At 41.2% G+C, this 23,430-nt stretch overlaps 1 protein-coding gene across 10 annotated transcripts in view; it reads right to left on the bottom strand.

Annotated features, from left to right (window-relative positions):
• The window catches only part of FGF13 (fibroblast growth factor 13), a 298,390-nt gene that overhangs the window by 186,291 nt on the left and 88,669 nt on the right, over positions 1-23,430 (bottom strand). Inside the window, exon 1 of one of the 10 annotated variants that reach the window (XM_080553654.1) lies at positions 1,648-2,498. The exons of 5 other annotated variants lie outside the window; for them this stretch is intronic. The gene's annotated coding sequence lies outside the window, so the exon portion shown is untranslated. Of the gene's footprint in view, positions 1-1,647; positions 2,499-23,430 lie in introns of those variants that run through there. 4 more of the 10 variants (XM_080553643.1, XM_080553644.1, XM_080553642.1 and 1 more) reach the window with 4 other exon arrangements.

Here is a 23,430-nt window from a genome sequence, read left to right as displayed (position 1 = left end):
GGCAGCCACCCGCACCAAAATCCCTCTGGGTCGCAGCAGCACAAACTGGGCACAGCGGTGCTGGGGCAAGGGGCAGGAGCTGGAGGCAGCCTCCCCCACGGGAGGGATGGGGCACGCCAGCAAACAGCTGCAGTGGGGATTAAAAGAACTAAATCCACCCTGGAAGAGACACCCCCAGGTCCAGGTACCCAACCATCATGTTGGATACTGCTACAGAAAATACTTGTCCGCTGACCAATTTATCAGGAAGCACAGAAGAAGAAAAAGCAGGAGTTAACATAGCAGACTGCTCTGAAGGCAGATGTTTATTCTAGACTGCTTCCACTTACATAAAACAGGCACACTAGAGAAGGCTTTTATTTGGTTAACACGCTAAAGAGTGGATGCTTTTATCATTCGAGATTTTGCAATGTTAATCCTGCAAGAATGGCTGGACTGGAGCTATTTATCATCTGGCACTTTATACTTTGTTTCCATAGAAGGAAATGAAAAAGGCCAGGAAGGTTCAGCCAATTTGTCTTTTAATACTCTTTATTGGCTCATTAATGATTAATTCTTTTTAACACTCTGCCCTAGATCCTAAATTCACAATAGCTCAATGTAGATGAAAGATTTCAAATCCCCGTCTCTCCTCCCTCCTCTTTTCTGGTTCCTGAGCCTACATAAAAAAAAATATCTGGCACTGCTCAGCACACTGCCGTCTAAGGAAATCATCCAGGACAAACACAACACACACACACACACCAACCGTTGGAAGACTAAATGCTGCAAAAGATGAAACGAGCAAAGATCACAACCCAATCCAGTCCTAAAGAGCCACAAACAGTAAAGGACCCACTCAATGATAACAGCTGCCACTGTTTAGCCACTAAGTCTACAAGTTATTTATGCCTAGTGCTGCACTACTGCAGTACTGCAGCACTCAACTGTTCCCAGTTATTGAATTATTTTTTGAAGGAGCGTGGATTTATTACTTCATCATATTATTAAAAGAGGAAAATATTACTGTTCCACAATCAGAAATCGAAGATAAGTCTTATAAATGCCACATGCCAATAACATTATTAATTTGAACATTTCCCCTGTATTAATAAAAGCTACAACCCTGATCACAGTGTTCTTTGCAAGTCCCACAGCAATTTAATAATAGTACATTTGTCAATACAGCGTCCTATATGCTGTAATATGCATTAGAATATTCTATACAGATCCTTCAAGGATTTCAGATAATCTCTTCAGTCTTTCCTGAAGCTATAAAAGGATCAAGTGAATAGTGCCTGAGCCTTTTGCTACCACACAGATTAAGAAGCATTTTGTGGTCAATTCACACACCCATTTTGCATCTCACTTCTCTTTAAGGATAAGGAAGCAAATAACCACTTCTACAATGTGCTTTGAGATCTCTGGAGGAAGGTTGCCATTTCTGTTCAGTATTTTTACTAATCTGCTTACATGCTGTTACTAGCTATAACAATTCATAGCAGAGGTGATTGCATTTCAGTGATCCCAGATGGTAAGTATGATTTAAACATCAGTCTCGCTATTAAACTCCTCAATTAGACCTACAAAAATCAAGTAATAAAATTAACTGGATGAACTAATAGCAGTGTATCATTACATGATCTTGTCATATGTACCAGTACTTACCATGGAGAGAGAAACGGAGCACCCGTACTAAGCCTGTTTGAGCAATACCACCTGCTGGCACACTTTTGTTGTTTGGCACATTGCTGTTCACACAGCTACAGAGTGAGACTACCCTGTGGGTTCAGCAAATATGGGATTAGTTGTGATCAGAAGGTAGGGGAGAATCAGGATAAAGACTAATTTGTAACAGGTGAGTACATTAGCACATACCTAATTTACACAAATTGGTTGATTTGACAGTACTTTAAAACAACTTTAAGCAGGGGATATTAATGAAGTTAATCTGCCATTGACATCACAGGTGCATAGTTCTTTTTTAAAAAGAACAAGTTCTCCTGGATAGTGTGACACGGTCATCTGCCTGCTGGTCACCTGCTCCAGTCAGCTTACACCTGCAGGCTCTGAGCCTTTGTCCACAGCACGTTATGCTGCTGACGTGGAGACAAACATCACTATACCGGGAACTAAAATGAGAAATACAATCTCCCCAGAACACCACTGCTACCAAGGATGACTATCAGAAACTTGGGAGGAAGGTCACGGCTTCTACTGAGAAAAGAAACTGGATTATCCTCCGTGCAACAGACTGCTAATAAGGATGTGGGCAGTGGCAGCCTGTATTGTCCTGCCAATGTCCTAGGAGTTTCAAGGGACACTTCTGTCAGTCAGGCTGTCAGTCCAAGCACTTCCACAAGTCCAAAAATCATGTTTAAAATCAGATTTGTTAGAATGAGGCAGTACAATGTAACATCCTCATGCAAGGGCAAGTATCTGTGCCTTCTAACTTTCACTTTGTAATGATCCTGACTATTTTGCTATTAGCTCTGTATTTTGAAACATATACAAGCCTGCTAATAAGATTTCATTAAACAATATGCAATCTTAATCAGAGGTCATTACCATCATTATATATAATTACCCAGTTTGAAACTTAGAATTTTACAGATAAGGTATTCACAGGAAAAAATGTTTCACGCCTGTAGTAGGTTCTTTTGAAGAGATGAATAGACTTCAACAGCTTTGTGAAGGTAATGTATAGATGGGAAAGGGCTATGTCAAGTCAATAATGTTTTATATATCTCATTCATTAGAGTAAATAACCTTAATGCCTCCAACATATGCAGAAGCTTCAGTGAAGACATATTTACATCTGAGTATACAGGACAAAACTGTAGCTCTACCATTTGTCTCAAATGAAGAGGAGTCATACATAACACATAACGTTCTATGCAATGCAATTAACCCAGGTGATGCATTTATCTGACTCATGGCAGCTGTTTTTGTTTGGTTGTGGGGTGTTTTTTTTGTTTTGTTTGTTTTGTTTTCTTAAACTTTAGTTCCCTAGGTAGAGTAACATTTTTGGCCCAAGGACTGACACTGCCACTCTACAGTCTATTTGGAAAGCTAAAAGCTTGGGTATCTCAGCAGGGAAAGTTCCTCCTAACTCGAAAGTGAAGATCTTAGAGGTGATTTAACACTGGAGGAGCTGGTTCATCTCTAGCCATGTAACTGAGTATGTCTAATTAAAACACTACATAATCAATAAAGGTAAAAATACATTTCTCTGTGTTGATGTGCTGTGTAGTCTGCACTCAAAGTACTTCAGACTGTTTCCCAGTCATTAACCATAAGAAAATTTGTGCAAGAAAAAGAAAATTACCCAAATCTTTTCCCATCTTGGTCATCCCAGAATCAACACTGTTGGAAATGCCTCCAGAGTTTAATAATCCCCAAAAACTCATCACTAATTCTGCTTTTCTATTCCACTCCTCCCCACCGTGTCGTTCTCATTGCAGTCAGACAAGAAAGGATGGAGACTGATCAAAACTACTGGGTCAAACCTATCAAGTGCTGGTCCGGGGCACCAGAAATGTGCCAGCAAGCACTGTGGCCCCTGCACCTGGCACCTGTACAGCTCACCCCACAGAGCTGAGACAGGGCTGCTCCACACAGTACCTGATGGAGCAAAGGATGGTCAGAGTCTCACGTCACATTCTTCTTTACATTCTCACCACTACAAACGCAGACTTTCAAGGCTGCAGCAAGGCAAACTAAAATAAAAACTCTCAGCATTCACAGACATACCAAACACTAGGTTTTATTACTTTTCAAAGAGTGGTAGATATTCATTTCTTTAAGATTATGTGTTATAACAACTTTGGGGGAAAATCATCTTTGGCTGATAAACTACGTTTTTTTGCTTCTTAAATTTCTCCATCAGTCAAGTGGTGTTTTTTGTTTGTTTTAAAGGTCTCCTTTTTCACAGCTGCAGAATAAATGTATTTAAAGGCCTATGACAAGGCCATGACATGCTTTCCTTGCTTCCTGTACCTTACTTCCCCTAACATCTTCATGGCTAATAGGGATGCCAAGTACCATATATTGCTGTATGTATATACCACTTCTGAAGGCACTTTTGGTAAGTTTTTTTTTAATTATTATTTAGTATTATTTTTTAATTATTATTTAGTTTTAAATAACAGCATTATGCCATTTTTTTTTCAGTATTAAAAAGGACTTTCAAGAGCATCCAGTACATTTGCTTTTACTGAGCATTCCAAGGGCATGAAAGTTCAGCTTCTCCCTTCACTAGGCCTTTCTACTGAGCAGTTCACAGACTGCCTTGAAGATCTGAAGGGCTTGAAAACCCTGCAGGACAGAGCCCCTGAGGACACCACTGTGCAAGGTTTACTGCCATGTGTTGATCGCTGTGGGTGCTATGAAATCCAGAAGTGCCCTTGGGATCCCACAAGCATTTTAATCTGCTCCTCTGCAACCATGTGCAATATAACATACAGACATCCTGCAGTTTACTTTATGTTCACATTCATCTCTTTTTCCCTCCCTTCCCCAGCTTTTTTCCACAATCAGCCGCTGGGAACAGCCAACTTTAGGAGTCCCCAGCCTTGTTCTGGCAATCAGCAGCACAAGGCACTCCTGGGAAAGCAATGCCAGCAGCAGCTCCCAGTTGCAGGCAAAGCTTCAAATCACTCTGAAGTGGTTTGAGTGCCACAGCTGCAATCCTGCCTGCTCCCAATTATACACACAAAAGTCCCAAAGGCCTCACTTGCACAAAAAAAGCCTGTGCTCTATGTTATTTTAAGTAAGTGTGTAGTCCAATTGATTTCAAAGAACCTACTCGCGTGCTGAGCTGGGCATATGCTTAAATACTTCCCTGAAATAGCGCCAGCTACTACCTCACCCGCACTGATTCCTTCACTGCCCACCTCCTCCCAAGGTGGCAGAGCAACATGGGGACAATGGTGTCCAAATGGATCGTTCCCAAAAATATTGTAACATCCTGATCCAAGCACGCACACAACCTGAAGCATGGCCTGGGAAAGATCCCACAGTTACAGTCTCTCTGCGTTTCCACATTAGGAACAGAGATAAGAATCTCACCCTGTGTTTGCCAAACACAGCATTTTCTCCCATAGCATCTTCACTGACACTGAACGTCTGAATTTTAGTCTGGCACAAATGCACCTGCTAAAACCCTGCCATGTGTGCCTGCTCCAGAAACATTTTCAGTTAACCCTCACTTGGCTGGAGCAGCATGAGCATGTGCAACGTGCTGGATTGGACTCTGCTTCACTCCAGAGGAATTCAGGAGTAACAGCACTGAAAAAAAAAATAAAAAATAAAAAATAAAAAAATAAAAATAAAAATAAAAATAAAAATAAAAATAAAAATAAAAATAAAAATAAAAATAAAAATAAAAATAAAAATAAAAATAAAAATAAAAAATCTGGTCCACAGAGATAGTGGCAAAGTTCCACGCTATTTCATGCTACTATACATATGTTACATGCATATAAAAATATTACAAATAAATCAGTAAACTGTACGCTAAACAAGCCCTCTAAAGTGCAAAGAGAAACCTACCCTGCCTTTGTTTGGACTCATTATCTACTTGCCTTATACATTCTGAGGAGTTCAGAAGTCACCCAAGATAAATAGCTGATAATCATCTGATACCTTCATGTGATCTCCTCTCTGCAATTTGCATTGGCTTTGAGTTTCCAGATGAAGACATCTGACGAAATAGTGCTGGGATTAATTTTAGCCTCCTCCTGAAGATAGCACGCTGACTCCAGAATAAGGCTATAATACTTGACAGGGCAGAATATTTCCCTCTCCAACATCATCTGTTTCAGGTTTCACAGGGCAGAAATAAAGTGCACAAAAACAGTTCCAAGCAAGGAAGTGTTGTGAACTTAGGGAGCAGAGAAAGAATTAAAAATAGCATCATTCTTCCCAGTTTGCAAATCAGGTTACGCAGCCTGCACCTGCAGGGCAGCATGCACAGCACACAGCTGAACACAACAGCAGCTCTTTTAAATGAGACATTCACTAAAGCTTGTCAAAAGATGGCACACACACAGTTTTGGTGTGTCGATAGAAGAAATTTCTCTGGTTTTTACTTCCAAGTACCTGCAGTAATAGACTAACTGCAGGAAGCTTTAGCTCCACGAGGAACAGAGGCATTCGTGCAGTCACAGGCTGGCATCCTTCAGTCCAAAGCATTACATGCTGTCCTTGCAGAACAGGGCGTCAGGCGATTCATTTTAGCATAGACTCCACAGGAGAGTTAACACAGCTTCAAGACTGTATTACCTTGATTTTTCACAGACACGTCTGGGAAGAACAGCATTAGAGAAAGCAGCCAAGCCTTTCTGCTTCTCAATCACATAAAGCAGCACAGTTCTGCCCTCTCATACGCAGCAGCCTGCCTGTAGCTCCTTAACATGTTCACTTTGAGTCATGAAGCTTTCAAAAATGAGCTCATGCTGCACTAACTTTGTGTCCTCATCAGCCAAAATACTATCAGGTGTTTGTAAAGAGATTTTTTTGGACTACTGTCAATGCATAAAAAAAAAAATCGACACTGTTAGCATGGTCATATACCCTAACAATTTTAACTGAAGAAAAGAAGTGAGAAGTATTGACTGGCAAGGTTGTTCAGATCAGTTGAGCTGGGGAAGAGGACATTTCTGAGAGCATCCAAACTGCACTAGGAAGGAGAAGACTAAAAACTGAATTCTGGAACTGCCATGGAGCTGAGAAGAACAGGGCTTAGTACGTGCCAAGTCCGCAGCTCAAGGGGAGCAAGGGCAAGCTGTGGTAGCAGAAGAAATGAGGCTTCTTGCCCCTCACTGACACGGCACCCTGACCTCCTCCAGTCTGCTGCAAACCAACCCGCCAAGAAAACCCTTGCAACTTTTCCTCTCTGCCCCAGAAACAGCAATCAACTTATTTGTGCCTAATCCACAGTCAGAGAGTGGCAGAACCATCTCCATTTCCACGGGCACATTGCCTTGGAAATACCTGTGTGGGAAGAAAGTGATTTTCTACCTTTGGGGGGATCTCAAAATACTCGAGTGCCCAGTAAAAACTGTTAACTTACAGGATGTGTGGAAAAGTAAGATATTTGCTGTGCATATCACAAGACATATTTACAAGCAAATAAACTCAAGGGTGTGTACATATTTCTGTCCAGAAATATATATATATTAAAAAAAAAATCATGTTCTAATACTTAGATATTAGTAGAATGCATTGATATATTTTGCATGAACTACACCATAAATGAATTAAAGTTGGTTATATGGACTTTCTCTTGCCATGGTACGTGCTTGACTCTATTAGGCCATGACTGCTGGCATATAAGTAGACTTTGGGGAATTGTTTTTGAACTGCTGTGCTCTAATGAGACATTCCAACAGAGGCTACGCTTTTTGGCACTAGAACGAGAATGAAGTGGGATGAAACCTGGGGCAAAAAGATACAAGAGCAGAAAAATATCCCAGCTCAACACAAGCAGATGAAAGTGCTGTCTGACCAACAACACTGCAAACAGGGGGAAAAGAAGCAGATGGATTCAGCAGATGAATTCAAGAGACAAATATGTCAATGGGTCGGGAGTCCTTGACACAATGACACCTGCCTTGGAAAGCTGGGGAAAACAAAGTAACAAGGAACAAAGAAAACAGGAGCCAGCCTCGCAGGCAGAGGTGAGCAAGACTGTTGGAGGGCATGGAAGCTGCCAGGGCAAGGAGATGAAAAAACTGTCACAACCAAACCCAGTAGAATCTGTGATTCAAGCACACACTAGCAGCAAAAGCAGATGGATAGCGTTACCCTAAACATCACATTTGGGCTGGCAAGGAGGGGTAGCCTTGCTCACCAGCTCAGGCAGCTCCCGACCCGTGGCTCCGATCAGCCTGGCGGTGCTGCGGTGGTATTCACAACCCTCCCAGCGCCAAGGCGGTGACATTCAGCATCACCTCGGCACCAGCAGCCCAGGGACCCCTCGCCAGGTGCCCAGAGCCGGGGCCACGAGGGACAGCCGTGCTGGGGCTAGGCGGGCCCGGCGGCGCTCACAGCCCGTCTCCCCAACAGCTTCTCTCCTTCCCCCAGAGCCAGGGAAGCTGCGTACTGTAAGAGACGGCCGTGACATTTTAGGCCAGACCAAATAAAAGACCTTGCCTGTAATCCTAGACTTTTACAGTCAACAGCAGTTGTCTTCAGAAGCACCAGGATTTCGTCCATGACATTCAGCCGCCTCTGAGGTGAGGACTGCACCTGCTTCTGCAGAGACACCGAAGTCCAAATGCCCGCGACCAAAAGCAGCACGTACACCTCTGAAAGCTGCTACATCCTGTTACATGCATTTTTATTTGTTTGTTTTTAAAGTTAATCTTTAAAATGGTTTTCAAAGAACTTTAGATATTAAAACTTATTAAAAAAATGTGTATTTTTACAGACTGAAAAAGAAAATGAAGCGGTATCTGAGCATCAATATTCTGTCCTAAACAAATTTGCAAAATAGTAGCAGAAAAAATAAGGAGAAAGGCTGTAATCTTCTATTTTGTAAATAAAGCAAACAAAGTTAAAGGCAAATGAGTTCTTGAGTAGGGAACAGCGATCCAATTGCTACATGAAAGCACTTTTGCATATGCTGCAGAAGATTAAAAATATTAAACTGACGTGTCTCTGCTTTGTCTGCAGGACACAGTTTGTCTGGAAAGCCTCAAAAAGAAAAAGAACTGCAAGATTTACAAGAGGCCATTAAGAATTTAAGTTGTGTTATATTAATAGATGAATGCTGGCATGTTGATAACAATTGTGTGATTTGTTTCAGTGCATTAACAGAATACAAATTAAGATAGCTAACAAACCACCAAGCTAATATTCCCTCTTAATTTTATGCTTAGTATTCATCAAAATATAAGTTATGAAGGTTAAAGAATTTATCAAAAATGAGGAAAATATGCAACAGCTCTTATACAAAAGACCTGTCAAGCTATTCTTTCTCTAACCAATTAATCACATCAGGAGAACACGACAAGAACTTTTAAGTTTTCAGCACTAGAGTCTCAGTATCAAATTCAATTAACTCTCCTGAGTTTCTGGTAGTAGGGCAGGACGTATGATTTTGCACAGTGTGGTGTAATCCTGTCCTATTGTTATACTAATTTTTTATTTTTTGAAAAAATGAGCCGGCAAGTAAACTATCAGTTTTCATGACATTTGTTTCCTATTACTCCTTGCAAAGTATTTCATCTCTCCTAAAGTTCGTACTGCATGGACAAACTTCAATTAAAACAAACTGGAAGACCTATAAATCATAACTTGTTTTACATTCTCCAACTAAAGTTAAAAGTCCACTACTTAATTTCTGATCATAAATTATTTTTTATGACAAGCAAGTAAGACACAAATCTGAGAACTAAAACCTGAGCAGAATTCTAGTTGATTAAGAGCTGTCTCAGTAGAATTTGTCTGGATTTTCTTTAAAATTTGTGCAAATACTGTAACTTAAGTTTTCTAAAAACAATTCTTCCGAAGTAAAAAGTGCAAAAACTGAAATGTTCATTTTTTTCTTAATATTATGCCCAAATATTCCACAATTCTGAAAAAAATATATGTATTTTCATAGGGATGAAATTAAGTCATGTAAAGCAGATAATTCACTTAGATTAGAAAAATCTGAGAGTTTTTGCTATGTGCTCCATCTTTTTAAATTATTTACAGGAAAGCACATGCAGAATTCTGTTATGGAAAAATAGCAGAAAAAAATGTAATACTGACAGGATATATGCGTATTTTATACATATACACACACAGGCATCTCACTAACAGAATTAGACTGATTCAATTACAGAATAAAAAGTTTTTGCAAACGGCCAATTCACTCCAACTTGTACTGAATGTTTGAAAGCCTCTTGTCATGAACGATACACAGACCAAGAATTCATCATGCAAATTCAATGAATAACTTCAAATGTATAACTTTTTTCCACACAAGCACTGTTTTTGCAGTGTGGATGAATAAAACCTACTTTATCAAAAATTCAATTTGTTCATTTTTATCTGATCTCTGAATCAAGGCACACAAAGAAGGGAGAGAGGTTTCATATAACATCAACCCATTACTGGTGCCAACCAAGTAACATCTCTTCAAAACCTCCAGGCATTTTACACATCACTTAACTGAGCCTCTGAACAAATAATTATTGCTTTTAATTTGATCTCTCATAACATCTCTCTGAAACCATTTCTTCATCTGTGACTACCTGCTCTCAGACGAGTGAAAGTAGAATGCATGTATTTTTTTATCGGATAATTAAATTAAGCCTAAAAAATACCATCCGCTATCAAGCATCCTATAGTTAACATATTTATGGGTATGGTGTCATCAAAATTAACTATAACCTCACTAAATGTGAATTTTGATCTTTTTATTAACTAAGCTATCAAACGTGTTTGCCGAGCTCTTGACAAAAGGTCATTTCATTAGCAGCAAACTCCGGCTGCAAGAACACTTGACACAGTGTTGAATTGCTCCAGCTACTTGCCAAGATCCAGCTCCATGCCTTGGAGAGGATGGGGGGGGGGGGGCGGAAAGAAAAGCTTTTTGCCTAAATAGTTTTGCAGTAGATAAACTCCTCCTCCTCCGGACACCGTTCACATTTTTCTGCCCTGTGCAGACTACCTGTCACCAGCATACTAAAAGTTCAGGACAAAAATATGACTACACTATAACATTGCACACAGCCGAATGGAGCACGAATACAGAAGCGAGAAGCTGAACCGTGCCAGTTCATTTAACCTTACACATTACGAGAAACCTTACGCGTTGTCAATACAGTCTCTACGCACAAGCTGAGAGCGTATCTTTATATGACACAAACGCGTCCCAGTTTCTGCTAAATTGACAAACAAGACTGATGTGCCCACACAAACATGGCAAAGCAACTGCACTGGAAGTTGCAGGAGTGTAGGCAAGACAGAGATAGAAATACAGCCTGGACCTGGGAAGCTCCCTTCTCCTCAGATGCAGTGGTTTAGCACGGTTTTCTTTGATAACATACCCTAGGCAGCTATAGGAATCTTGGCTGCACTGCTAATGATGTTTCAAGATGTGCTTTCAAAGCATACTTTTCCCACTTGTTGAATTTGCACAGATGGCATCCTTATTTGCTAACCACGGACTGCAAGGCACAGCTTCCCAACCACGGAACTAAGCTGTAACATCCCCTCCTTAGCCCGAGATCTCACTTGGTGAGAAAGTAACCACACACTTCACGTGAGCCACTGCGTTCATGCTGCACCCACTGCTGTACGCCTGGCGCCCGCAGACAAGAGGCTGCTGTTTCTGAGCCATCCCCGCTACTTGTTAAGACCAGATTTCCGAACCTCCCTGCCAGGTGGTACAGTTTCTGTTCTGTACTCATTTAAGATCATTTTATTAACAACAATGCAAACAGGACTATAGGAAGCCCTACCTACAGAAGTGAGGGCTCGATCTAGAGGAGGTCTCCAAGATGCGCTGTTAAAAAAAAAGAGAATTTTAACACTACCCAATTAATAGATAAATGGGCTTTTGCTGCAGTTATCTTTCTCACCCAGCCCAGAGCACCCCTGCAGCGTGGCACCCCCAACCAACCGGGGAACTTTGAGAGGCTGCCCCAGGAGACTCCATCTTAGCACACCCAGGGATGCTCCAAGAGCACCCCAGTACCTGCCCTGGCATCTCTTTCACCTAACCTGGATACAGCTCTGCCTCAAAGCAATACATACAATAAGGACGCCTCAAGTGCTTCCTTCAGCTAAAATTGATGAAACAATAACTTATTGGGATAATTCAGGTCATTATTTCAAGAGCCACTTTTTAAAGTGTCCACCATTGGCTCGGTTTTCATTTTTGTTTTGAAAAGCTGTGCTTCGCAAAACATAGATTATAATATATATATATACATGTAGGTGCACAAAACCAAATTTAACCCTCAGCATCTGAGGAATGACAAGAGGAATTTGACAAGACTAAAATGCCCTCTATGGCAAAATCCAAAAGGTGCCCAGGGAGACCTGCCTACAGGAGAAGCTACTCTTACACTAAAAAATAAAATCTTAATTCCTTTGTGGCCTCAACAGCAGCTGTGCAAGTGTAGTACAAAAATAATACCGAAAAGAATTCAAGCAGAGGCACAAGCACAAGAAAGGCACTGTTCCATACAGAAATTCTCCTAATGATGGAAACCATCAAATGGAAACTGAAAAAGTTTGTTCATGTCACAGGAATCCAGATCTTGCAAACAGTACAATATCCTTCTAGTAGTATTCTTCTGTGAAACCTAGGTCTTACAACAAACAGTCCAATCCAATATTTCTCTATTGAAGCACCAAATAAAACGTTTACGTACCAGAGAAGACAAAGATGCTTTGTGCACTGAACAATAAGTACCCTCAATTTGCATTTAAAATTCTCTAAATATGAAGACAATTCCCAAAGCTATTAAACTTCATGTATTTTGATACTATTTTCTAAGCAAACAGAGTCTACACACGGGAAGGATGCCACATTCAACAAAACTATTGAGCTGACTTGAAAATAAGGATGATTGGATCTAACCAATGGGAATAAAGTGAATGATTCAATCACACAGATATTCAATAATACCTTGAAAGGGGAAAAACACATTAGGTATCTGAAGAAAAATGGTAAATCATTTTACTGTTAATAAATGTGGATACTAAATAAAACTTCAGTTTCTACAGACCGCCTTGATAAAGTGCATGCATGGTAATTTCCTTACAGAGAAGTCAGTGGTCCTCGCCAAATAATTACGAACAAGTGGTGTATCTTAGATGAGCCCTTTTGTGGTTAGTCTCCACCACAATTTGTTTGGTTTTGAAATTGTAAAGAGGTGCAAGACCTAAAACTTCTTGATTACAATTACAGGCATCATACGGCCTTAAGTGTGTAACTTACACACATGCTATAATGCTGGCTTAAAGCACAATGACGGATAAAACCTGCAAACCAGCAGATCCTTTATTCAGTGATTTGTCTCCCCGTGTAGGTATAACCCTTCTAATTCAGGTTTGGATAGTATTTCCCTAACATTTTGTGGGCGTACAATATTAGTATCTACGAGCTGCTCAGAGAACGGAGGGCCTGATCCAAAATCCTCCAGCGAAGTTGGGTTCATCTCAAGCAGTGACTTGAGTGAGGTACAGTCACAACACCGAAGCTGGTGCTAGACAGTCCTGCAGAAACGGCCCCTTGCTGAACCCTGTCTGTGAGGCAATGCCCCGCAGCTCCAACCCACCCACGGGTGCCACAGAGCTCATCGCAGCCACACCAAGAGGCAGGAGGAGGGGGCAAGCAGCTGCTGCGAGCCGGGACCATCTTTGTTCCCCCAGCCCGCCGCTTTACGGTGCAGCATTGCTGCCTTGTTTCCCTGCCAGCAGGTTTCAAAATCCCTTGCTGTTGGCGCAGTCAATGAATGCCACTGCCCCTTCTCTAGTATGTTTCTTTTGTTTTAGGTTAAACTCTCTAAGAAGAGGCAAAGTGTTTCGACGAGTTCATCGCTAGAGCTCAGTGATTCCAGATTCATCATAGTTAATTCACCACCACAGATATGAAGGTAATAAAAGACCTTGTAAACATCCCTCTGCTAAAATTACATCCATTTGATTTGAATCAATCTTGTGTCACGTACTCAGCTCTGGTGAAGCCGCACCTTGAGTACTGCGTTCAGTTTTGGGCCCCTCGCTACAAGAAGGACATGGAGGTGCTCGAGAGAGTCCAGAGAAGGGCAACGAAGCTGGTGAGGGGTCTGGAGAACAAGTCTTACGAGGAGCGGCTGAGGGAGCTGGGGTTGTTCAGTCTGGAGAAGAGGAGGCTCAGGGGTGACCTTATTGCTCTCTACAGGTACCTTAAAGGAGGCTTTAGCGAGGTGGGGGTTGGTCTATTCTCCCACGTGCCTGGTGACAGGACGAGGGGGAATGGGCTAAAGTTGCACCAGGGGAGGTTTAGGCTGGATATTAGGAAAAACTTCTTTACTGAAAGGGTTGTTAGGCATTGGAATGGGCTGCCCAGGGAGGTGGTTGAGTCACCATCCCTGGAGGTCTTTAAAAGACGATTAGATGCAGCCCTTAGTGATCTGGTTTAGTGGAGGACTTATTGGTGATAGGTCAGAGGTGGGACTAGGTGATCTTGGAGGTCTCTTCCAACCTAGATGATTCTGTGATCTTCTGCATAAATGCTGCACTGGGCTTCCCCACACTAGACATCAGAGTCAGGCCTTAATCTCCCGTGCAGCTCTTTGACATGCAGAGATAACGATGGCATCAAGAAGGAGTGTCAGAATCCAATTTATTATGAATTCTACATCTATAAATACTTTTGTCCAAAATGCATTTGAAGAACTTGAAGGGAAACCCGAAATCTTGTTTCAAACATTAGGACTTTGTCACTAGCAGCAAAGAGCTACAGCAAGTAAGTGGCTCCTTTGTTAAAAACCATGTGCACAGTCCGTTATATTTTTGACTAGTCACACCCTCTTTCTTTTTAAAAAGAAGATTTCTCAAAGTTGCCAATAGCTGTTTCAAATTTTCTTTGCTGAATAAGCCTCCCAGTTTCTATATTCAGAGCACAACTGATGCAGAAGTCTCTTAACACCCACTAAACTTGAATAATTTATGCTCTTACAGTCTTGTATGGCAAGATACAAAGTGACTTAATCATGAGGTATTCATAGCATTCTCCTCCACAGAAGTATGAAACTCTGTGAAAAATATTCCGATACAAGTCCTCAGGCAGTGTGTTCCATGTACAAGATTGACTTGATTTCCTATTAAATATTCAGAGCCACAGACAAATCTAATACTTTTGTTTTTCTACCAATCTCTACCTGGGCAGTTGGACAATTCATTATTAAGCACAATCCATTTCCAGATTAAGCAGAGAAAACAAGGTAGGTTGGTTAATATTAAATGCGTCTGCATGGTTTCTATGGTGTCTCGTGAAACTTTTTAACCCCTGATTCAAACATAAAACTGTTCTCTTTTACGGCTTCTGTGTTTAGCAATAAAACAGGTCACATCCACGTCATGGCTCCGCTTCACTGCAGGGATACTACTTTCTGAAAAGGAAAACATGCCATGATAGCAGTATTCATTTTTATTTAAGCTTTTTCTGCTTCATTTTTATCCTGCTTTTATTTTTGACAAATACAAAAGAAAGCAAATCTGTCCCTTATGCCCCAAGACACAATCCTCGGCGACAGTTTCATAAGACAACCACAAGTAATCCCATCTTTGGGTGCTCTGCTGACTTTTGGTTTTGGTCAGAGGTTTTCCAAGAGACTAGCAGGTGCTAGTACTTGAACACCAATGACTTTCTGTGAAGGTGGGATGACAAGTTGTCTTTGAAAAAACTCCCTATAGAGATAGTTTGTTCCTTTAAGCATTTTAAAGGTTTATGAAAATGAAAGGAGATTAAAAACATGTATGTAATTGCTGGTTACATAAGTAGTTTTCGAAAGCTTGCTGAGTTTAATGGTATCTCGGTGGAACAAAACGAAGCAATATACCATTCACAATTACCAAAAAAAATTGTCAAAATATTTTCTCATGAGTGGCTTTTTCCCCCTCTCCAAGTTAAGAGTTGTTTCATATACCTTATAAACGGCCTCTTTTAAAATACAAGAACATTTGTGATACTGACACCAAAGTGTCCCCCCAGTAAAACACACCCGAATCCTGACAATAACTCTCCATACACATCCAAGACCGTGCAGCTCAGTGGAGAAGACGCTGTACCGAGAGGCAGGGGACACGGACATAACAGCTTATATCCTGTGTCGGGGCGGAGGATTTCTCTAGTCCATTTCGCGGCAGCAGCAAGCACCAGGGGAGCGATAGGGGGACCGCGGGTGCACAAACTGTCAGCCTCGCAGCGCCCAGCAATGGGCAGCTCATCATCTCCCTCAGCAGCTGTGTGTCTTCACATTTAACAGCCACTGACAGATCTGCTGCAACCTACCACTAAGTGCTGCGACCAGCAACAGCTCACTTGGCTTTCTGTCTCCTCCTTCCCTCCCCCTACTCTCTCTTTCACCTGTCCTGTTTAAAAACTTACCTTTTTAAGGCAAGGAGCACCTCTTAGACTGTTGCAATACCTAGTTCAGTGCAGCCTTAATCTTAGCTAAGGCCTCCAAACCTATGACCTCTGGTAATACTTACGTGCAAAGAGAATAAGGGACCGGATGGATATGCTACCATAAGGCAGTAATTTCCTGGCAAGTACTCAAGGTTTACCACAAAAGTCATTGGTCTGGCCTAAATAGTGAAGTTAAGCTTTTTCTTTTTTTTTTTCCCCTCTTTTTTTTTTTCCAGAAAAAAACAATATCCAGATGCAAGGCTATTTATATTTCAGTTCTCAGCTAATATCCTGACTTTGTGGTTTTCCAACACATTTTAGTATTTCCCTTTCCCTGTGACATCTGGCAGCACATCTTCAATACTCCTTTGGAGTAGATACGGCTGTCGGTATTCAGGTCGGTGTCTGGACTATAATCATGTTGATTAGGTCTTCACTCTGAGCTGCTCCAGCAGTTACCCTGAAACTATTTGCACAAAAGGAAGTAAAAGCAAGAGAATTTGGCTTCAAACACATAAGTACTTGCCAGGCAAAAAATTTAAGGATTGACACCTAAACGAGTAAAATCATTCACTTGACAATATCTCATTGAAAGTAGAGTCATCTACGCTTTTACAAGTGGAAAAGTTTTTTGTTTTTTGTTTTTTTCTAAAAAACAGCACTAATTTGCTGAATTCAGTTATACTACCCACTATTTTGGAATAAAGTAAGTCTTAGTCTTATTTTTAGCACCTGCTGCACTACAAAATAACATCTTCAACAAAAAACTGCTCTGCTCATCCAAAAGACCTTTCTCCTTCCATGCAATAAAGCCAATAGCAAGTAGCTGTTATCTTACTCTGAGCCAAGACCATACTACACAAGTAATGCTGTAGATTCTACACGAAAAGATAACCAAATCCTCCTCTTCTGAAGAAAGGAACAGAAGGGCATGATGCGACGCATCCAGGCTTCCAGATCAAGGTGGTACAAAGGGTGCTTTTGGGGAAGCTGAAAGCAGCACAAGGTCCTGGAAAACCCCTGGAATTATTAACCACCTGTTTACAAAGCAACAGCACTTCTGTGTGACCCAGTTACAGACCTGTCAGCAGTGGATTTACTCAGTAGCAATACATGTGGAATAATTATAGCTATCGCATCATCAGAAATTCTCCCCTAATTATTTCTAGTAATAATTTTTACAACTTAGAACGCAACAAAAATAGCAAAGGACATTCTTACAGTTCTTTTTACCAATCTTCCCTGCGTGAATTTTCACAGTTCAATGAAAAACTACAGTCAAAGCAAATATGAGCTGGGGCTGAACATTGTTACATAAACGTGACCTTGAAAGCACTGAGCTGAAAGGAAGTTGTGTTATTTATTCAGTTTTATTGGGATGTGTTTATATGAAAATATCTATATATCCTAACTATATTAGCAATGAACCATCAAGAGACACCCATTGTGAAAAGATTATGTTTAAGCAGGAGATAATTGCCCTCCATGCAACCTTTTTTGGGAACAGACAGTCCAGACCCCAAGCAGCCTCACTACCATTTTTGTAAGGTTTCCGTGCATGCGTATTCCTGTGATAATGGTGAATACACCTCATAATTTCAAAACCATCTAAAGACAAATTATGAAGAAAAAAAGAAGAAACATGTTCTGCTCCCTGCCCAAAAGCAGCTGGGTTGGTGTGAGAAGGTCCCAGCCACTGGCAGCGCGTTCTGTTAAATGCAACAGCACGTTCTTGAAGCATCAAGAATCCAGAACAACAGAGGAACTCACAAAACAGAACACACTGATTCCTGTTACTATTAAAATATCTAAGCAATTTGAGAGGTTTTAGCCTGGGGTGAGATACATCCACTTTCTTCCAATTAAAGAATAATTTTAACCTATGGTAGTCAGCTCAAGCTCCCAGATAAAGCAGCATTCAGTCCAGAGGGTCCTACTAGGGGATTTCACTCGCTGACCACCCCAAAAGAGGGCTGGCGCTTTACTACCACTTGCCGCTGAGCTGTTATAACCCACCCAGTGTGACACAAAGCTACGACCTTTCCAGCTCTCATCTGAATGGATGCAGTCCCAAGCAGACACACGGGTCCTGCAACATCCTTTGACAAAACCAGCTGCATGCCCAGAGCACACCACTGGTACCGCACGACTGTTTGCTGTAGGACCACATCCCAAAGCCCTCACCCTAATTTGTAAGCCTCTATACAGGCGTGACCTGTGAGTCTCAGATAACACCTCACCAGCCATGGTTTTCTAGGCTATAAGAGACAGAAAACAGAGAAATTAAGCAAATCCAGCTCAGTGGCTGTGGGCGCTCTCAGTGTTTCCTTATCGGCAGATCTCCCTTGCTGAAGATTCCTCCAAGTGCTGCTGGCTTCACCAGGCACACACTGAAACGCAGCTCATCTCCCGTCAAGTGCCAGGCTTTCTGATCCCTTTCAGACAAGGTATCAGAAGGAGTAAGGAGGAAAGTAACAGGAAAGAAATAACTAAATCAGGATGAGATCCAAACGCTGCCAAAATCAATAGGAGCTGCTATATTAACTTCAGTGGGCTTTTGATGTAGCAGAGAAGTCACATAGACTGAATGCCGAGCACATTGATTTGTTAGATGCTCAGATAGCATGGTGAATGATGCCTTGGGCAGAAACTAGAGATTAGTGATCTTGACTCATTATGGCTTTCATATATTATACATCACACACACACACACACACACAGATTTTTCTAAATAGCATTGAAAAGAGAAAACATCAGAATAAAGGCATTCTGTATTACCTTATTAAGCATGTCAAAAAATACTCAAGAGAAAATATCACCCTTTATCTCCACTTCTGCCTCCAATATTAAATGTTCCTATTATTTTTTAAATAGTAATAGACTGGCAAAAACATAGAACAATTGTGACTTTTACATTGAAAACATTCACTAGCAACAATTACTTCTTGTCAAACTGCAAAAACATCATGAAATTGAGTCTAATTTTGAATGCACACAGAAGCACAATAAATCTGTTTTTCAAGTTCTAATTCAGTTATCTTAGCAAGCACTTATTCCTATTGGGTATTTAAAAAATATTTTTTTCAGACGGTAAGGAAAAACAGGACTACAATAATAGAACCATTAAAACTATTTCTACAGTTCCTAAAAGGGATTTTTCAAATAGAGCATGGTAATAATGGAAGAAAAATAAACCAGTCATTACAGATCTTTGTCAAGAAATCCAGGCAGCAGTGGCTACACATCATTATTATTGTCAGTACTACTTCGTCCTCCTGCTTTGTCTCATGTGTTATTACTGATTTTACCAGACTCATTTTAACTCTCCCCTAAATTTCTCTTGCTCAGAATAAACAAAAAAGAGAAGTTCAAAGCTGACGAGCTTTGGCCTCCACCAGAAGGACTAATTTTGCCTATGGAAAACACAGTGGCACTGGTTTTGCTATTATCGTTTGCATCCTTCTCAGGACTGGGCTGCTTCTTGTGCTGAAGACCAAGTACAGGTACAGTGGTGACGATGCACAGAAGAGGAATAGCACTACGATTTAGATAATGCTGCCAGTTAAGCTAATAAACCATCCCACATCATGACCTTTTCCTTTTTAGAAACCATTTAGTGAGACAGGTGGTCCTGTTACCACTTCTGCTACTGCAGACGCTAATTCTGTTGCCGCTGCTCACTTGAAGCAGCAAGCCTGGACTGTCTAAATAGTCTTGTGGAGTCTGACTAACCCTTCTCCATCTCAAAGACTGATACCAACTTATGAAAATCACTGCTTGCCCCGTTAAAACTTTGTTCTTCTGAATAATTTATAAGTCCCATTCATCGATTTTCACATTCTTAAAACACCCACAGCAGTGTCGCATGTGAAGTGCCTGATTCACCAGATCCTTTCCTTGTGAATCACTCCTGTCTTCAGAGGATACAGCGGCAGCAAACTCCCAACACAAATTTGCAGTTTGCACTTGTGAGTAGACTTGTAGCTGCCAGTAAGCTTCCAACGACACCTGGGGAAACTGGCCCTCCATCAGTCTCCTCCCTGACAGCTCCGCGCAGGCTGCTGCACGCTGCATCGCTCATCATCCCAGCGCCTGCGTTCTCTGCAATTACCCTGCGCTGCTCCAAAATCAGCGGATTCCTGTGCTGTTATTCCAAACTGTTCATGCACGTATAGATCTAGATAACCATAGCGTACAATGGGCGATTCTATTACTATTTTTGTCCTACAGCTGTGGAAAAAGAAGAGACAGGAAATACTACTTCTGTAACAGCGCCAGCTTCTCCCCCCGGCATAGAACGGATTTTGCACATTAAATTCTCCTGTTACATACAAAGCTGCAGGTTCAACTAGGAAAGCCAGAACAGAAAAGACTACATATGCACGTGCTACTTTATGAAGTTTGTAATAGAATGGCAAATATTACATCTCCTGGTATTTGAATTATATGGCCTCAGAGACGCAGCCAAAGTAACTACTTGCATTTAAACCTCCCAGAAATTTGGGAAATCTAAGAAGTGAAAACTATTCCAAAACCCAAAAGTTGTACTACTGTCCCCCATGTGCTCTTCAAGGTAGGATTAATCCAGCAAAATGACATCGTAATTTCTTGCCATCTGAATCGCACCAACACTTTGCACTGAGGTACAGCTTCTCCTATACTAAATAGTCCACAGTCACTCAGCTGCACTTGTCCTATAATCGCCGCATATCTTCTGAAAAGCAAATCACACCACTTGTTTAGCTCATCAGACCACCAGCAGCCACAGGCTATATGGTCTGCTCCACGCACACTCCCCTTTTAATTGCAATACTTTGGACATTAGAAGCTCTTCCTGCAGAGGAAATCAATTATAAAGTAAATCTAATATTCAGATCAGCCTATATTAGAAGGTATCTTCCTATACGGTATTTCCAGATTACATCTTAGCATGGCTGACTGAGTCACCACTTAAGCATTCTCACTAAATCAAAAATTAAACAAAGCAAATCAGTCAATTAACATGGCTGCTTCTTGCTCTGTGCACATATAATCTTTTCAAGTCCAGTCCTTAACTTAATTTGGGGCAGGGAGTGCGCAGTATCTAGGAAGAAGCATTCACCTTGCAGAGCCGGCTCCACTGCTATAGTACAGCATGTCCAGCTTAATGTTTGAAACCGCTGATCCGCTAATGCAATCGCAGCCAGCCACAGGTCAGCCTGAAGGCTGTTCCTTTCCATCAGAGAGACCACCAAATACCGCACAACGTAATTACCACTAACAACCAAAATTCAATGCTCCGCTTCACTCTTTCAAGACACCAAAGACATTTTCTCTCCCAAACCTCTGCCAAGCATGGAAAACACACTGGGAATCTACTCGTTTATCCGCTTATTTGACAAACTGGCTACACTCACTGCCGTAACAGAAGGAAGATGCGAATTACTTTGATCCTCAGACACAGAATTAAATAACTCACCAATTATACATGTTGCACAGTTTTCAGCACATGCAACGTAAGGTAAGGAAAGGGAAGGCTGGGTTAGGTGCATTATGAAGTATCTTGCCCTTGAGAAATACCTTCTAGGTCTTCACTGCAATGCCTGCCTTTATCCTTGTGCAGAGATGTGAAATTCCATCATGTATATGATTTATGTAGCCTCTCTCCAGTTACAAAAAGAGTTTTAATTATTATCATTTTCTTCTTTCTAAAGCATTAAGAAGGCTTTTAGAAACTTCTTTTAGTATAGAAGCCAAAATGCCCAAGTCACTGCCCACCACACATTTGTGGTTATGAGGAGGCCTATGCCAGACAGTACTTGTAAAAGAGGGAAGTAATTCATAGCACATATAACACTAAGACACTTTCCTTCAGTACAATGGCCATGCTACCTCAGACCAAAGCTATACTTAGTATCCAGCTCCTGAAGTACCTGGAAAACAGCCACGTTCAATGTTTCGTACTTCCCTTGTAGCTCAAATGAGGAAAAATTGCATGCAACTGAAGAGAGCAAATATTCCCGTTCCTCAATACCAAAGACAAAAGCGTTTCTCCTACTTACACAGAAATGGTTGCACATTTACTTCCCAATTCAAAACATGCTCTGCTTTAATTCCCCATTCCCTCTTTACATACACATTCTACCGGGGGGGGGGGGGGGGGGGGAAGAACTAGCGATGAAACAAGCTCTAGTCTCATTAAAGTCAGCACAGGAGCTTTGCAATAGATTTAAGTGGGATTAGAGCATTTATCTAGATTAACAATGCTTAATAGCACAGCTACCAAACAGATTATATTCTTGTATACAGCAGAAGTTATGACTATATTTTTGGTGACTGGTCTCATTTTTTCCCTTCCCAACACTTCTACCCTACCAGTGTCTGCAGTGTCTGCACACACCGTGCCCTACAGTGTTCTCCTCACCTCTTCCCCATTTCCTGGCCTGTCCATTTGGAGTAAAGTTATGCCAGTTCAGGGACACAATCCCACCAGGCAGCTCACCAGCTCTCTGAACACAAGAGATGAGTGTGATGCCCACCTCTGCCACAGAAAGCACTAATTAGGATCTTCTTCCTTTTACACAGCAACACCTTCTGGAAAACTTGCAGAAACTTCGTACGCTGTAGAGACTCAGTTCAAGCTTTACATGGGTGAAAACGTTTGGACTGAGCATTTGTGCACACTGCAGCGTCCTCAAGAAATCAAACTAGAATGTCACAATTACAATAAATGTAGGAGTTGAATATGATTTGTTGTAACTACAAAACTAAAAGCCTAAGGACTTATACTTCACCTTGAATCTGCAAAGAATTGCTGAAACGATGAATGTTCAGCAGTGCAAGCTAACAAGGGAGCCATAATCTCAACTATGAGGACACACTTCTACTTGGATATACTTACACTGTCTTCTTGCATTTCATGTTAACTTAAGAAATCTAAAGAACTTAACTGCACAGATATTTTTGTAGCAACCATGGACTCCTGTATTTTGAACCAGGTGATATGAGAGGCAGCTTTTTCCTAACAAAAAAGCTGCTGCCCAGAGCCTTTCACTGGTGAATGTTTGCCAGCAGGTTTGCCCCTGCTTGTTCGTCTATTGAACCAAACAGGCTTACTGGGAAATTTTAAGTGTCCACACCCTCCAATGTGAAAGACACTGTCTTTGCAAAGTCCGGTCTGCACTGCATCCTACACTTGAATGTTTTGCAATGAGGTACTGATAATATCAAAAAGTATTTTCCCTTTCAATGACTGTTTCACCACCTCATCTTAAAGTCCTCCATCTACAGATTTGTCAAAACAGCTTCAGAGGAACTGCTTGCTAAGCTTCATAATTATGCTAAGTAAC

Source organism: Anser brachyrhynchus (assembly GCF_964034855.1).
Source record: "Anser brachyrhynchus genome assembly, chromosome: 13".
NCBI classification, from domain to species: Eukaryota; Metazoa; Chordata; class Aves; order Anseriformes; family Anatidae; genus Anser; species Anser brachyrhynchus.
Note: the sequence above shows the minus strand (reverse complement) of the source record. Positions and strands in the feature narration are given on the sequence as shown.